Raw genomic sequence first — 16648 nt, forward strand, 5'->3', positions numbered from 1 at the left:
TGATGTGGTGTGGTGTGGTATGGTATGGTATGGTGTGGTATGGTATGGTATGGTGTGGTATGGTATGTTATGGGAGTCCACAGAACCCTCTGTACTGGTTTCTATAGGATCAGGGCTGATGGTCTCTTGTTCCAGTCACATTTCTTTCAACTGTCGCTTTATGCTTGCTTAGTATGAGGATTGCTGTACCATACTTGATGCAATTTGCTGGGTTCCTTATATAGGAAACATTATTTCTGATTGGCTTAATGAACTGACCTGAATTGGAATGTTTATTATGTGAAGTGCCTTGAGACGACTCTTGTCGTGATTTGGCGCTATATAAATAAAATTGAATTGAATTGAATTGAACTGTTATTTTACTGTGAAAATAAGAACCTGATCCAATAAGAAAATAAAAAGCCTAGGTAATGTTTAGAATTAGAAAATGTCAAATAGTTTAGAGGCTGTGGGATTTGATGTTGGGTGGGTGATACAGTGATATTAGATCATGAAGGATTGAAATATGTTCAAAATTTAGCCGAAGTAAAGCAACTGTAGTGCTGCCCTTTAGGGCTGGTTTGGGACCCCAGTTTGGGTCAGGAAACACAAAATCACACAATAGGTAAACAAAACCCCCTAAAACACATTTTCACCTAAAAACAATAGCCATGAGGTGTAAAACACCTGTTTTTATGTGTTGCTTGTTTTAAATGTGCCTATAGTCTGTGATTTTTGAACAAATCCTATCAGCTGATTCAGTTTGACTCATTCAGGTTAACCTTGCAGGGATATTCCACCCAAAGTTTTGTCTGTAGACATATTTCCCAGCATTAGATAAGTGGGAATCACAAGTGCTGTTTTAGACTTGGGATATGACAAAACACGTCTGTAAGCCTTCACTGGTACCTGTGTGTGTGTGTGTGTGTGTGTGTGTGTGTGTGTGTGTGTGTGTGTGTGTGTGTGTGTGTGTGTGTGTGTGTGTGTGTGTGTGTGTGTGTTTAATGCAGGTTTGCTAACATTGTGTGCATCTGTGTTTAAAGAAGCACGTGTCTATGGGACTGCCTTGCACCTTTCAGCAAAGGCTTGGAGCTGTGCTTTGTCATAAATGGTAAATGGCCTGTATTTGATATAGCACCTTCTAGAGTCCTGGAACCCCCCAAGGCCCTTTACAACACAATTAGTCTTTCACACATTCACACCCTGGTGGTGATGAGCTACATTGTAGCCACAGCTGCACTGGGGCACACTGACAGAGGCGAGTGTGCCGTACACAGGCGCCACCGGTCCCTCTGAACACCACCACCAGGCAAGGTGGGTTAAGTGTCTTGCACAAGGACACAACAGCAGCAACAAACTGAGCGGGGCTCGAACCTGCAACCTTCCAATTACAGGGCAAGCACTTCACTCCTCTGCCACCGTCGCTGTAAAGTAGTTCCCAGTGATTCCTTTAGTCTGATTACTTATGGCACCAAGCAGAATTGGGATTACTTCTGTGTGATTTTAAGCATGTTTTCACTCACAGTGCTAGTTGGATCCATTCACTTACTGTGTTTTATGCTAAGCTAAAGCTAAAGGAGTACAGCTGGGTCAGGAGAATGACTGGGCTGGTTAAAATTGTTTCATTCCAACTCATCTAACTCTGGGAAATATTTCAAAATTTCTATTTTGGGTGGAATATCACTTCAAGGATCTACAATTAACATAAACTAGTGAGTCCTGTAACGTGGGTAAGTGGCTACTTTTAATGAATGATCAATAAGATGTGATATTCCATAAAAAATACGAATGATCAATATTATTGAGCTTTTGATATTTGATTTAAGATGAGACTAGGCTCGCCAGCCAGGAGGTAAATCAAAATTAACACTTTATTAATAATTTCACATTTTAAATCTCTCTGCTGAGGTGAAACGAAGGAGGCCTCCCTCCTTATCTTCACGAGCGCTGTCTCAAATTATTACAAAGATGTGGTTTCCCGGTTTCATCTCAATTCAAACATCAAAAGATCAATAATATTGATCATTCATATTTATATGGAATATCACATCTTGTTGATCATGTTTTAAAAGTACATCACCTTACAGTCATGAAGAAAAACTTTAATATACAGACTTTGTTAGAAGTTCAGAAACTGGTAAGGATGTTGCACTTTGTATTTCTGCTTGGCAATGATGCGTTCACTGACCTGAAAGTAGCAGATCTGAAAGGAAAAGTCTGGGAACCACTGCTCATTCTATTTGTTGCAAGTTTTCTCAAACTGACTTTCGGTACATTATTGTTGCTGAGTTCTCCATCGTACGTTTCATTTCTATTAAATTCCGATCCGAGCTACTTTTTGTCACATTATCCAACCCTAAAACTGCTGTCAACAACTTACCAAAAATATTTTCTCTTTATTTGTCAGAAGGTTTTAGCGTGTCATATAAAACGCCATTTAAAGCTGTAAGTCAGTAACATAAAAGCAAAACCGTTAAACCTAAACAGCTAATTCAGTTCACTGAGATACATAAAACCAACTTTGTTTAAAATTTGCACCCCGGAAAAAACTGAAGAAGTCAAGTCAAACACAATGCCTTTGATTATAGCTGTCGGACATTTCCACATTTGCTGGTTTTAGATTATTCTCTCCCATTGAGCTCAGCCTGTTACAGCTTTCAGCTGATTTAAATTCAAATGTACAAAGACGTGATTCTCCTTTAAACGTTCCAGATCATGCTGTGCTAAACCTTTGACAACAAATGTAGGCACAGTATATGATAACATATTACCATTGGCACTATTGAGATGTCATTTATCTCCTTTATACCCAGAATTAAAACACTTCATTTCAGTGAATCTCCGCTCATGCCAGCTCTGAAAAAGCGTGCCTACAGGAGCGTCTTAGGCGAGTCACTTGCTGTATGACTATGGCATTCGATTGGTTAACCCTCTGGAGGCAGGCGTTGCAGATTTGCAACAATAAAACCTACCTACCTGGTTACTCCACATACGTATTTCATGAGCATTTTTTAACCCAGAAGTACTCCTGAAGGACTTAGTTGTTTGTCCTTTTATCAAAACTTATTTTGAGCCTGAGAGGGTTAAGACATCTAGTGCTCTAACCACTGGACCAAGTTGGCTACATAACACTAATCGCTCAAGCCACATTTCCTGAGCTGGACAGAGGAGACAGGTTTCAGACCAGACTAGTCTCCAGGAGCGGAACAGGGTGATGACGAAACTAGTTTCCATTGACATTTTACAGGATTTTCAAAGTAAAATTCCAAATTTGCAGCTGAAACAGGAAAATGCATGAATGCAGCCAAAAATGTTTTTTTTTATTTTATTTCATGAGGAAATAACTACACCACACAGTAAAAAGCTCAAAAAAGTGGATTTTCCATGATATGGCCCCTTTAAATGTGGATGCAGTTAAATTGTGACTTTAAAGATAATGAAAACTTTCATCCGACACCAGAAATGTGACGTTTACAGACCAGCAAACATAAACGACACATAACCTTTTGACCTTGTAAACATCCATCATTCATCTTCCTCACCTCCATCTCTTCCTTCGATACTGCTACCCCCCCCCCCCACCACCACCACCACCCCACCCCACCCCCCAGCTGAGTGAAGAGGTGATGTAGACAATAGAGATAGAGAAAGACTCACTTAATTAGCAGGATGAGAAGATGCATTGTGGCAATTACTGAGCACAAAGAGACGGGGAAGTATGGCTCTGTAATGTGCTGCTGCCCGCATTTGCCTGGCTGTTGAAGGCAGGCAGACCTTTATAGGCAGAGTAAAAGCAACAACAATGGAAGACAGGATGTACTCACATGTAGAGCCATTTCCAGTCTTTTTTTTTTCCTTTTTTTTTTTTACAAACAGGGACAATGGATGCTGCAGTCTCTTAAAGGCTGGAACTGTTGAAAGTGTATGATCTCCAGATAGATTATGGGCTTGAAACGCACATGTCTAAGTGATGAGGTCAGGGTTTTACAGAAAGCTTCAGAGTGATGAACAGTTAGGCTTTTCTAGCTCACACGTTGATTAGATGCTCATTATTTTTTTATTGATTTAGTGAAATTGTCAACAGACCGGGTAAAGAGTAGATTTTCTGGTTAACATATAATAAAAAGCTGTTTAATGATGGATGTCGTCTTATAATAAACTTTAAAAGTTTGGGTCTGTTCATTGGTTTTGGGTTTAGGAGACCTGAACACATTTAGCAAACAAAAACATTGTTTTATTATTAAAAAAAGGATTTTTGTCTCTTAACAACATTTGTTAACTTTGACAAAAATTAGCTTTATGTAGTTCAGCCCCTTCAAGCTAGTTCTAAATCAGAACTGTGACTTTTTTAGGTGTATGTTAAACTTGTATCATGTTACATTGTGGAAAATTAAACATTTGATGAACCAAAAGTTAAACAAATCTTTTAGTAATTTCTTAAATCACGCTGGAATTGTGCAGTCATCTGAAAACAATTAAAATGTGTTATTTTAGCCAAATAACTAAAGCAAAACGTGTGTCTAAACGTGATCTGGAAAGAAATGGTTTGCCAGATTATGAAAAAGGACAAAAGCTGTTTAAAGGTGTGGAACACTGAAAATCTTATTTCTGATTATAATCAGTCATTCTGACTTTTTCATGCAGGCTGAACATGAAAATAGTCTCCTACACCTATCCCCCGCATTAGCTTTTGATGAAACTCTATACCTGACAGATCTGCGTCATACTGTCACTTAACATGCATGGACTCACTTATCTGGTTTAGTGTCCAGAAAACTGCAGAGAACGTCTTGGCTATAAGCTAACTGTTAGCATTAGCAACTCCCACCACACAGCAGAACTCCTTCAAACTTGCGTTATTTGTGGAGATAAAACATCCAAATTGAAAGTCAAGATTAGAGTCGCTTTGTTGTTATCAAATCAAAGACGAGGTGTCCAAATATCAGGAAATAAGACTCCAAATCCTACCGTCTGAAGCTTTACTGTGATGTGGGTAACTTCTAGTTCCTGGAAATAGTGCACCAGTGTCACCCCACCCCTCCTTGTAAGATTTACAAGTGTCACGTTGCGAGCCAGGAGGAGGTTAGGACCCAAGATGCAGAAACCCAGAGCGACACAAAGACAGGAGCGAAGTAAAATGTAAAATCCTTTATTTAGGAATAACTGTCCACAAACCAAAAATACAAGAAGGGGCAGGAAGCCCAGATCCAAATGTCAAAAAATCCAAAGAGCAATATCCAAGAGACCTAGAGAGAAAACCAAATACCTAGAGACCAAGACCAAGAGGGGGGAACGAGACAACGCTGACAAAAACAGCAATGAACCAACCACACATTGAGACGCAGACAGGGTCATATACACAAGGGCTGAGTGATTGGGAATTGTGCACAGGTGAGACTAATAAACAGAGATGAGGAGCACAACAGAGCAGGGGAGGAAACCAGACCTAAAAATGGGCAAAGGAGCAAAATGAACTAAAGGGAGAACGTAAGGGAAACCTAGAGAGAACCTGGAGGGGGTTGGGGAACCACAGGGACACAGAAACCTAAAGCTTGGTTTATGCTTGACGCATTCACTTTCCGCGCGGTGATGCGGCTCGTGGATGGAACGAGCTTCACAACTCGCAGCGATTGTGGTATGTGTGGCTCGTCTCTGCGGTGAACCAATGTTCTCCCAAACTGTAGGGGGCAGCATGGAGCTCTACGGCATGCACCCAACACTACACCACAGTAGAAGTAGAAATTACTGTTTACAACATGGCATTTCAGCATTTTTAACAGCGTCCTCATCTTTTCCGGCAGTGCGAGCTATTTCTCTCCAAGAATTACTAACAACATGTTGATCACGGTGATCTCTGAGAGCTGAATCATACAAATGTCTGTATTTACAAACCTCTGCCATACTAGTTCTTGCCGGTCCGCCATGTTTTACCGCGTCTGTCCATCCGTGTGGTTAGAAATTTTCCGAGGTGCGCGTTGCGGAAATCTTGGGCCGTGCGGAGACGCAGTGGAGGGGCGTGGTTGTTAAAATGACGCAAAATGACGCAACTTTTCCGCGCGGAGCCGTGCGGACCTCGCGGACGCGTCAAGCATAAACCAACCTTTAGGAGAACACCTAAGGGAAAAAACCGGGGGTGGGCTAGGGAACACAAGGAGGCACATAAGTGGAACCTAGAGAGGGATGGAGAACACAAGGAGACACATGAGGGAGACGCAGAACATGACAACAAGGCTACTAGTGAGCACTGCAAATGTATTGATTTAACGAGTGTTGCACACCTTTAAAGTTGACATTTAAATCTGCTCTTTATGCTTGAGTTTTTCAGACAAAGCAACTAAAGGATCAGAAAACTTAAAATTTACTCAGGAATCCTTAAACAATGCTATATTATTCTCAGATTAACTTTATACTCATCTGTTTATCGGTTCTGTAACAAATCTAGATTGTTGTGAGGAAAATTTCCAGGTAAACTGATTTTCTATCAAGTTTGTTACAGAAACCCCTTTCTGTTTGTGTAGTCTGATAGCTAAAATGTGTTTACGACATTTATTTATTCTAGTTGTTCATAAGTGAAACAGAAAATATGATTTTTTCATGAAACATTTGTAATAAATTGTTTGTGTTTTCTGTAAATAATATGAATCTGCTGCAGACTTGAGGCTTGTAGGATGTTAGAATGTGAACCAATTGCTGCAAAAATAAAAGCAAACTGTGTGCTTTAACATGCACCAGCTGTTTTTAGTCCAGCTTTCTTATTGCAGGTTAGGACTTAGGCTTAATGTTTCAAGCTCTGTTTGCATCACAGGCCCAAACCTGACTTGTGTCGAGATTTAAAATCCCTTTATGGGCTCCATACTGCAACTCTATTCACTAGTTTTAGGTAAATAATCATTAATCTTTCAAACTAAAATAACTTTAATTATTTGTAGAATATTACAAAATATATTATTTCCCTTACAATGCTTTTTCCCATCAAACCCATTGTTATCCTGATGCTTTGACCCCAACTGGACACGCTCACTCACTATTTCTGGTTATCTGAGGGGGTCCACAGCTCGCATCGCATTATGCATGTGTGTATGCCCGCGTTTGTGCAGAGCTGGGTCTCGCAGAGAGCATTCTCTGCTTGTGGAGTGGCCTGGGGGGATTTCTTTCATGAAGTCAGATAACATCCAGGCGACCCTCTCTTCCTTTTTTTATAAGAGTTCTTTAACCTTGATAAATGAAGCAGAGGCAGGAAGGGAGTGAGGCACGGTGGGAGGGGAAAAAAAGTTGTGTGGTTGGGGGTGAAGCTCTGATAGAAGAAAGAGAGCGAAAGGGGGAGAGACACCAACTCTCTGGCCGACTTGCTCTCAGGATCAATAATGTTCGTAGAGCTGCTGAGCGCTCCTGTCTGGCAGCTCTACCGTAGGGGATGGAAGCAATGGAGGGAGAAGGGGAGGTATAGGGAGAATAAGGAGAGGAGGTGTTGAGATAGCCTCTCTGTCTCTGTCTTGTCACCCCCCTTTTTTTTATTCCTTTGCAATGATGGGGAATTGAGACGCCCGGCGAGGTATCGAAGGATGGATGGAGAAAAACATAGATGGAGAAGTGAGGAGAGCAGCTAAGATCAACACACCAATCTAGCTGAGAATCCACCTGCCAGAAAAACACACCCATATAAACACACACACACACAGACATGTACGCTGACGTCTCCTTTTACACAGCCACAAGGTTACAGAGTGTCGATACAAAAGCACACAGCTCTCTGACAAATGGGATTTGGCATGTTCAATCATCAGTGCTGCCAAGTCCCTGTTGTTAAGTGTTGCAGAGCCACATCTGTCTGTGGTGAGCTACCTGTCCCCTAAACATCCTCCATTAAAGTCCTTACTAATAGAGTTATCTGCTGCATTTGTCATTGGATTTGAATAGGTGAGTCTGCTGTGGCGTAAACACCAAGCAGAGAGGGAGTCGTCACAATGTCCACCTGTTGTAAGAAAACCTTTAGTGTCTCATCTACCCGTGCTTAAAGGTCACGGACACGTCCTCCTCTTTTCTTTCACCCTCTTCTGCTTGATTCCCCTGTTCGGAGTTTAGGTCTCTCTTCCCGTGGCCGTGTCTCCTGTCCTGTGTAAGGCTTGGTTTATGCTTGACGCATTCACTTTCCGCGCGGTGATGCGGCTCGCGGCTGGAACGTGCTTCACAACTCGCAGCGTTTATGGTTCATGCGGCTTGTCTCTGCGGTGAGCCAATATTCTCCCAAACTGTAGGGGCAGCATGGAGCTCTACGGCATACATCCAACACTACACTAGTAGAAGTAGAAATTAGTGTTTACAACATGGCATTCCAGCATTTTTAACAGCGTCCTCGTCTTTTCCGACAGTGCGAGCTATTTCTCTCCAAGAATTATTAACAACATGTTGATCACGGCGATCTCTGAGAGCTGAATCATACAAATGTCTGTATTTACGAACCTCTGCCATAGCTAGTTCTTGCCGGTCCGCCATGTTTTTCCATGTCCGACCATCCACGTGGTTAGAAAATTTCCGAGGTGCGCGTTGCGGAAATTTTGGGCCATGTGGAGGCGCGGTGGAGGGGCGTGGTTGTTAAAATGACGCAACTTTTCCGCGCGGAGCCGTGCGAACCTCACGGACGCGTCAAGCATAAACCAACCTTTAGACCTGATCCTTTCATCTCCTCTTCCTTAATCCCGTGTCTAGAGAAGCCTTCTCTTCACCCCTGCTCTGCTCCCCATTGCTCTTTTTAACTCCGTGTCTCTTCTTATTTTAACGTGTCCCCAAATGCTCCTCATGCCTCTTTCTTGTCATCTTTTCTTCACCTCTTTATCCCTTTTTACCACTCCATGACTCTATTTTTTTCTCAGCTCCCCTCTCTGACTTCTGCACAGGTCGTCCTCCCCTGGTTTTACTTTCATCTGTCCTAAATTAAGTTAGTGATCAGTTGACTGCCCCTGTCATTGGTGGAGAGCAGGTTGGTCCTCCCATCCCAGGAGGGGGGTACTTTGTCTGAACTGGTTGACCAGTGTAATCCTCCACTAGGGACAAAGGGCACTACCTTCACTACTTAGCCACCTTTGAAGGGCATTAGCCCCCTGACGAGAGCCATGTGCCGGCCTTCCAGGGATTCCACCATCACAACTGGATTTAAGCTTCTAGCTTCAGACTGTTGGAGGGAAAAACACACATGTCGAAGACTTGAGACATCATTTTCTAATTAGCTTATTGTTTGTTCATCAGAATCCAGCAGGGCACATTCATTGAACCAAGTAAAGGTTCCTATTGTGTGCATGAAGAATATGATGGAGTCCCGATCTTAAACCTCCACACTACCCCACTTACTCTACCTCTCTCACTCTTCCTGCCTCCACACACACACACACACACACACACACACACACACACACACACACACACACACACACACACACACACACACACACACATGATTGCACTGAGAACGAGATGGTTGCTATGGGAACGGCTGGTCAGAGTTTACCAGAGGGGAAACAAACAAAGTACTGTTCATGAGAGCAGGTTGTTCTGTGCAGGAGGAGCAGTGATACTCTGAGTGAGAGTGCCAGCGCAGCTTGTGTGTCACATTTAGTCACTGGTTAGACAAGTTTATCAAACCGAACCTTCTGCATCCTCACATATTTGTCTGCTTTGCTTCAGAGACCCTCCATTAAATTATTTAGCAAAAAAACAAAACAATTTTTCGTTGCTTACATGGTCAAACGAACCATTTTAGTGTAATTTTAACTGGAAATTTACATTTTTCTTGCAATGTCATGTCTACAACTTGTGGCCACACACTGCATTTACTAAGAACAGTTTTCTGCTGCCTTCAGTGTACGTTTTGCACAAATGTCAGCAAACTTCCACATTTTATATCTCCCTCTCTTTCCTGTTTTTGTGCACTAAATGCTCTGAAACTTTCCAGCTGCTTGTGGTCCACAAAACTGCCTCCTGCTGCATCCCTGCCATGGACGTAATTTTCACTTTAGAAGTGTGTGTGTGTGTGTGTGTGTGTGTGTGGGGGGGGGGGGCACGGGGGGGGGAGGTATCTTTACAGTATGCTGTAATGGGAAACAGGCTTCAACACAAACAGTTGTTTTCCACTTGGTCCTAGAGCTCAACCAGTGTCAATTTAGTATAGCATAATATTGTTTTTAGATGGTAAAAAGTGCAGAGGTCAAAACTTGACTTTGGAAAAAGTGGGGGGGACAACCCCCCCCCCCCCCCCCCCCAAAAAAAAATTACGTCCATGATCCCTGCCTTATCTAATGTCCCTCCAGTCCTGCTCTCAGCTGACTGAGTTGCATTTCCTACACATTTTCTTTTCAGATTCAGAATCTTTCCTTGTTTATTCCACCCTGAAACAAATATGTCCAGTGGCACCCCCCGCCACCATCACCCCATCGACTTTGCCCGGCTTGCACTCCCTCTGTCCTCCCTCCTTCAGGCCTGACAGATAGACAGACGTAGAGTTCTCTCTTTCTTTGCTTTTCACCTCTCAAACCTCCCTCCGTCCATCCCGCCTGGACGGGCACAATGCGGGCGCTCTGTCCTGCGGCAGGGAGAATTCAGCCCTGAACTAACAATATCACCAAGGCTGCCTGAATGCTGCCGAGTCCCATTGTGCTCTGTCAGAGGGGAGTTAACACCCATGTCTGAGCCCAATGAATAGTATTATTGTGTCTGAGACATACACCGCACCGCGGGTCCCCATGCATGTCCCCCTAACTCAACTTGGCCCCTCCCGAGCTTGTCCCAACAGTGTAACTCCCCTCCACCCCCGCCTCCTTGCTCCTCAACAGAAATCCCTAACTTCCAAAGCCTTGCCGGCCCACCGACTCTAAACCTCTGCACTTTACTTCTCTATTCCCCTGGCGCTCGACCCAGGGGCTTTAGTCTGTTTTTAAGGCACGCAGCGAGGTGGAGAGATGTGGCCTGTTGCAGTTCTCGACTGTGGCGAGGGTATTTTGGCAATTTTGCAGTTGCTGATAGCAGGAGGGGGTCTAAATGTGGACATGGCTTTCTTCCTTCTTTTGAGGAACACAACAGGACCACGAACCTCTCAAAGAAATGTCCCCCACCCTCCTCTGCTATTATCATAAGAAGAGGGCTGCTGAACCAATTTGAATAACTCTGGATGATACAAAAGCTGAGATGTTTTCTTTAAAACAGTTTCTATGGGGTACCACTGACCCGGCCAAAACATTCCCATTCCTTCACACTCAAGCTTGCCACAAAAAGGGAAGTGGGGAATATCCTCTAAACTTTAATTGTTGCTCTAATTCTTGAAAACTAATAAATCCAAACTGATACAGCCTTGTGACTCGTGCTCCTGCAAGAAAAAAATAACTTTTCTTGGTAATATTTTTAATGCATTCAATAGACGCAGTGGTGATTTTTATAATGGGCCCTCTCTTGCTATCTTTTGCTATCTGCAGCACATCAGAATCTAATAGCTGAGAGTACCGCTGGCAAGCAGTTTCTGACTGCCTGACACACTTAACTCTCTGCAGTTTGCACTCTCTGAGGTTAGCAGGTTCATATTACCAGCCGAGAAAGGATGCCAAAATCCTCACCCTTGACTTCCTCCTGATCAAAGAGCAGGATTGACATTCGGAGTGGGTAAAATCCTGAAAGTTGTGATTAACTTGTTTTTTTCTTCACCATCTCTGTCTCTGCTTGTTTGTGTGCAGATGGAGGAGGGCGAGGAGCCAGTGGAGGAGGAAGAAGATGTGCAGAGTGGGTGGAAGAAGCAGTTTGAGGAGGTGGTTGGAAGCGGGTGAACCCAGAGCAGGTGAACACAGCTGTGGATCGCCATGGGCTCTCTGGATGCTTCCTCCTGTGGCCCCGGTGTTGCGTACAGGGGTCCCAAAGAGCCAGCAGGGGCCAGCCAAAGCTGCAGCAGAGTGGGCAGGCTAGGCCAGGCGATCCAGGAGAGAGGCAGGTGAGGCGGGTGAGCCGAGCTCTCATTCCCCGCCGGCTAGGAGCTTCCTCGGCAGAGTGGAGCGGCAGAAATCAATACAGAGGAGAGAGGCTAGCAGAGGTTGCCCATCATCGCCTGCAGGCCTCAGAGCCCAGGGACCAACCACCACCACTACTCCCAGCTCCTCTCTCCATCTCTCTTTCTATCTTTCTCCAGAAGTCCCAGCACCATCCGGGGCCAGGGCCCCAACCTCACAACTGCCCCACTCGCTGTGTGTGTGTGTGTGTGTGTGTGTGTGTGTGTGTGTGTGTGTGTGTGTGTGTGTGTGTGTGTGTGTGTGTGTGTGTGTGTGTGTGTGTGTGTGTGTGTGTGTGTGTGTGTGTGAAACAGAGAGAAAAACGGGAAGCGAAGACCCAGAAACTGTCTTTATGTGTGGTTCACCCAGAGGTTTTTTTTTCCTCTGGCACCAAACAACAGCTTGGTAAAACGTGTCAGAGAGAAATGGAGACAGTAAAGGAAAGAGAGAGAGAGAAACGACAAAATAATGAAACATGATGTCCCTCCCCCCCCCAGCTGCCGTGCTCCTAATGCTCACTCCACCTTTACCTTTTTGAATGAGGATCCATCGGAGACGATACAGGACATTTCAGCTCAGTCCCATTTCCAAGCACGTAGCGCACAATGTTGCTAAGATCTCATGAGCCAGGATAAAAGGACAATTTGAACTTTTTCTCTCATCTGCTGTATCAGACTGAAGCTGTCTTTTCGCCTTAGATTTTCCTACCCTCAGAACAGCAGCTCCCATCAGAGGATATGGCAGTGTGCTATTGATCTGTGAGGTGGAAGAGAGAAAGACGACTTTTCATACCTCCCTCTCCCTCACTATGTGTGTGTGTGTGTGTGTGTGTGTGTGTGTGTGTGTGTGTGTGTGTGTGTGTGTGTGCGTGTGCGTGTGTGTGCGTGTGTGTGTGTGTGTGTGTGTGTGTGTGTGCGCGTGTGTGTGTGTGTGTGTGTGTGTGTGTGTGTGTGTGTGTGTGTGTGTGTGTGTGTGTGTGTGTGTGTGTGTGTGTATATGGTGCCTAAAGTCCACTTACTGCTGTGCAGCGAGGGATCCCATGGCAGAACAAGTGAACGACTGCTAATTGAATGAAAGACGGAGTGAAAAAGATTGCCGTTGTACCTGTGAACCGCCCTGACTTTTTTCCACTCTTCCTACACGAAAATCCCCCTCAACACCACGAGACTCAACCGAATGTTTGAAGATAAAGTCTTCTTAACATCAGAGTAGAAATGAACACCTGCAGGAAAATAAAAGAAACGAAGAACCAATTCTTGACCGTGAGACCCGGAGCGGACGAGTGGACGGGTTCCTGACCAAACACCGGGCGCCAACAGAGGTGAACGTGTCTCCGTGAGTATAAAACAAACACTTTCTTACTTGTGGTTAAATAACACCCATGCTCAAAGGATTGTGTCCTTTCAAAGTAAAAGCAGACTCACTGAGTCAGTGATCTGACACAGAGCTGGTTGTAGTCGCCCGGATCTTAAAGCAGGATCCACCCCACCCCACCCTTTTCCTGCCACTCTCCTGGCACACAGATAGAAGCTGACGGCGTGCTACGCCTCAGCCTGGCAGCGACCTATGCTTACAAAATGGCTGATTTCTGTCTGCCAGCTGTCTCCCTCAGCCAAGATGGCGCTCAGTCGCTTTCTGTTTTTTGTTTTTTTTAATGCCCGCTGTTTGCCATCTGCCCCGTGATTGTTAACGGCTATGCAAATATCTTGTAATTGCCTTTGCATGTGCTTGGTGCTTAGCCCCTCCCCCTCGGCTGTAAATAATGGTGCCAGGGATGAAAGAAAACGTGGCGCCGAGCGGTTCCTGATTGAATACGCAGCAGGAACAATTAGCAAATGAATGTTGTCCGTTGTTACTCTTTTTTTTTCTTTCTTTTCTTTTCTCATCTCCGTGAGCTCACCTTGTTCTGTATGCAAATCGCTGATGCTGTTTAAGGCTTCAGCTGGAAAGTACAGCAGCGCCTGGTGTCTCTCCGAGCGGCTGATTCGGAGATGCTCGTGTGTCTTCTCATTGTGCCATATGTGACATCTGTGGTTGGCTGCATCACAAGGGTACCCTGCCTCCTGTGACAGGCAAAGCCCACACTGTAAAGGCGAGCAGAAGCAAGGGGGAGGCATAACATAATGACCTCATTAGCATGCTCAGCACTCCTTGCTATAGGCCGCGGTGCTGCGCTGCGCCGTGGGACCCACCGGTGTACGCCCTTCTCACAGCACTCAGCATGCAACATTGTGTTCTCCCCACACAATGCGGTGCTTCATACAGGCTTTATTACGCCTTGTCAAAGCGCAGGAGGATCAGGGGTATCAGTGCAGAAGTAGCAGGATACACACTGTGCACGTGGAACGGGAGATGTCTCGGTGCTTAATGGTTTTAACGGGAACTGGCGCATCCTAGGCTGCTGCTGTTGGACGCTGACATGTGTGTGTGTGTTTGTGTGTTTTTTGTTTCTCGTGTGTGTGTTTGTGTAGTTGTCTGCTTCGTAGCCAGCTGGAAGTTGAGTGTGTTTTCACCTGTCAGAGATAATTATTGCAAAGACTGATTTGGCGACACGTCCTGAATCTAGGCCACTCGTCCACAATGAAGATCTGCTGCATGGCATCTGTTAGCCTCACACTGGCAACCTCACAGAAAGGGGACATGGGTCGACACCCTTTAATTATGTCCAAGATTTAAACCTTGCGAGTTTGCATGTTGGAAAAAAGTGCTTGGGTTGTGTAAGGAGAAAAGACTAATTAGATACCTGCATGGATGGAATCAAAACGCAGATTTCAGCTTGCTTCATTCATCATTATGAATATGGATGCAAATACCCACTAAATCTATCTATTTATCCTAAATAATAATGATTGCAATTTCAGTGGTGCAAAAGCGTCCAATACATTTCAAAATTAAAGTTTCCTTAAGACTAAGACTCCTCTAAATCCCCGAGCCAGCACAACGTGATGATGGAACATGAGGGTTTATCACAACTGATCGCAAACTCAACAGTGATATAGCAGCTATGCATTTTCTAGCATCGTACAGTAAGATCTGCACAAGCACAATAAATAACACAATATTGTGTGGAATTTACAGGGATTTTCATCTTTTGACTTCATTTTCTATCAGACTGAGAAAGTTTTAATCCATCTTACAGCGGAGGTGAGGAATCCACATTAAATGTGTTAGCCTAGCTGAGCTAAAGGAAAGAATCAGTAAAGAGTTTAGATCAAATACAACAAGTATTACCTTCAATAGTTTGTTTGATTTGTCCAGTTTTAATAGCTTGGTCAGATTTATTTAATTTGTGAAAACGTGTTTACTTTTCTGAAACATAGTCAGAAAAATACAGTGCATTAGTAAATTATTTTACCTTTTATTCATACATTTAATCCTATGATACCATGCTTTGTATTGAACCTCCGATTAGCATCACAGCCAGAGCCTCCAGCTCTGTAGCGATGCGTGGATGCTGCACAAACACTTGGGGTGTCTAAAGTCACGGGGAAAGAGCCATCCTGCTCCCAGTGCCCTGCTGAAAGCTTTTACTCTAATGACAAAGGCCACGTTTGCTGCGGTTATTCATAATTCAATATGCAGAACACGTGCACGTCCACACTGAGGCTCAGGCAGAGACAGGACCTTAAAAATAAATTTATAAGAGTTGGAATTGCTTTAATTATTTAACATTTTGTTTTTCAAACAACAAAATTTCAAATGTGTTCATTTGGATTAAAGAGGATCTTTTCTTTGCTTGTGATCTTGTGTTCATAAGAAATTGCTACTAATCTGGATTTTTTTTTATTAAAGACCTCATTTATCGGTCACTGATTTGTGATTTTTTTTTCCAGTCAGAATAAATTCTAACGTCTCTTCAAGCAAACAAGCCGTGTTACCTAAAGAAACCATTACTGATCAGGTGCAAAGACTTAAAAAGATTTTCTTAACTAGAGTGTTTTTCTATCATCTTCACTGAGACTTGAATGCTGGGTGTTCATTTGTGCGCGTGATTGTCATCCACTCCACTGCAGCTTTTTTCATTCTGTCTGCCTCTTGCTTTTTATTTGCTTAGGTATTGATTGAATGTGGTCCACCCTCTGAAGTAATAGTTGCTGAAAGCATTTACAGCCTTCACTCATTTCATCCAGCGCTGGTTTGCACGTCTTTTTTTCGCTCCCTCCCTCGTGTGACCAATGTGATCTGGTTTGGGTCTCAAATTAGACTCAACCTGATTCACATAAGAAGAATCATCATTTTGCATGGCTTGATTCACCAGAACATGTCAGAGTGATCATTTTTACACACCTCTAAAATCTAGTTTTACAGATTTCTGATACGTTTGTTCTGCTCAGAGATTCACAAACGTTTTGGATAGATGTGTGTCCTTATATACCCTTTTTAAAGAGTCTAAAATACATAATGGTTTATAAAATCATGTATTATAGACAATAGGAATAAGCTTTTAATTTGTCAGAAAGTCTGAAATGTTATTCTGGTTTTGTTTGGGCCAAAATATGCACAGTACCCAAATCTATTTCACTCCGTTGATGCTTGAGTACATTCCTTAGCTGAAACCACCCGTCTTAGGAAAATAATTCCCCAGTCAAGTGCTGGTGCTGAGCTTTCACCGTATAGCTGCAACGCTAAGCCCCAAGTCTGATTATAGA

The 16648-nt window shown here is 43.7% G+C and overlaps 1 long non-coding RNA gene across 2 annotated transcripts in view; it reads left to right on the plus strand.

Annotated features, from left to right (window-relative positions):
* LOC107393337 (uncharacterized) overlaps positions 1-16648 on the plus strand; it is a 51954-nt gene that overhangs the window by 16961 nt on the left and 18345 nt on the right. For both annotated transcript variants that reach the window (XR_011521329.1, XR_011521328.1), the window contains exon 3: positions 11694-13334. This is a non-coding gene — a long non-coding RNA (uncharacterized lncRNA). The remainder of the gene's footprint in view (positions 1-11693; positions 13335-16648) is intronic.

Source organism: Nothobranchius furzeri, chromosome 8 (genome assembly GCF_043380555.1).
Source record: "Nothobranchius furzeri strain GRZ-AD chromosome 8, NfurGRZ-RIMD1, whole genome shotgun sequence".
NCBI lineage: Eukaryota > Metazoa > Chordata > Actinopteri > Cyprinodontiformes > Nothobranchiidae > Nothobranchius > Nothobranchius furzeri.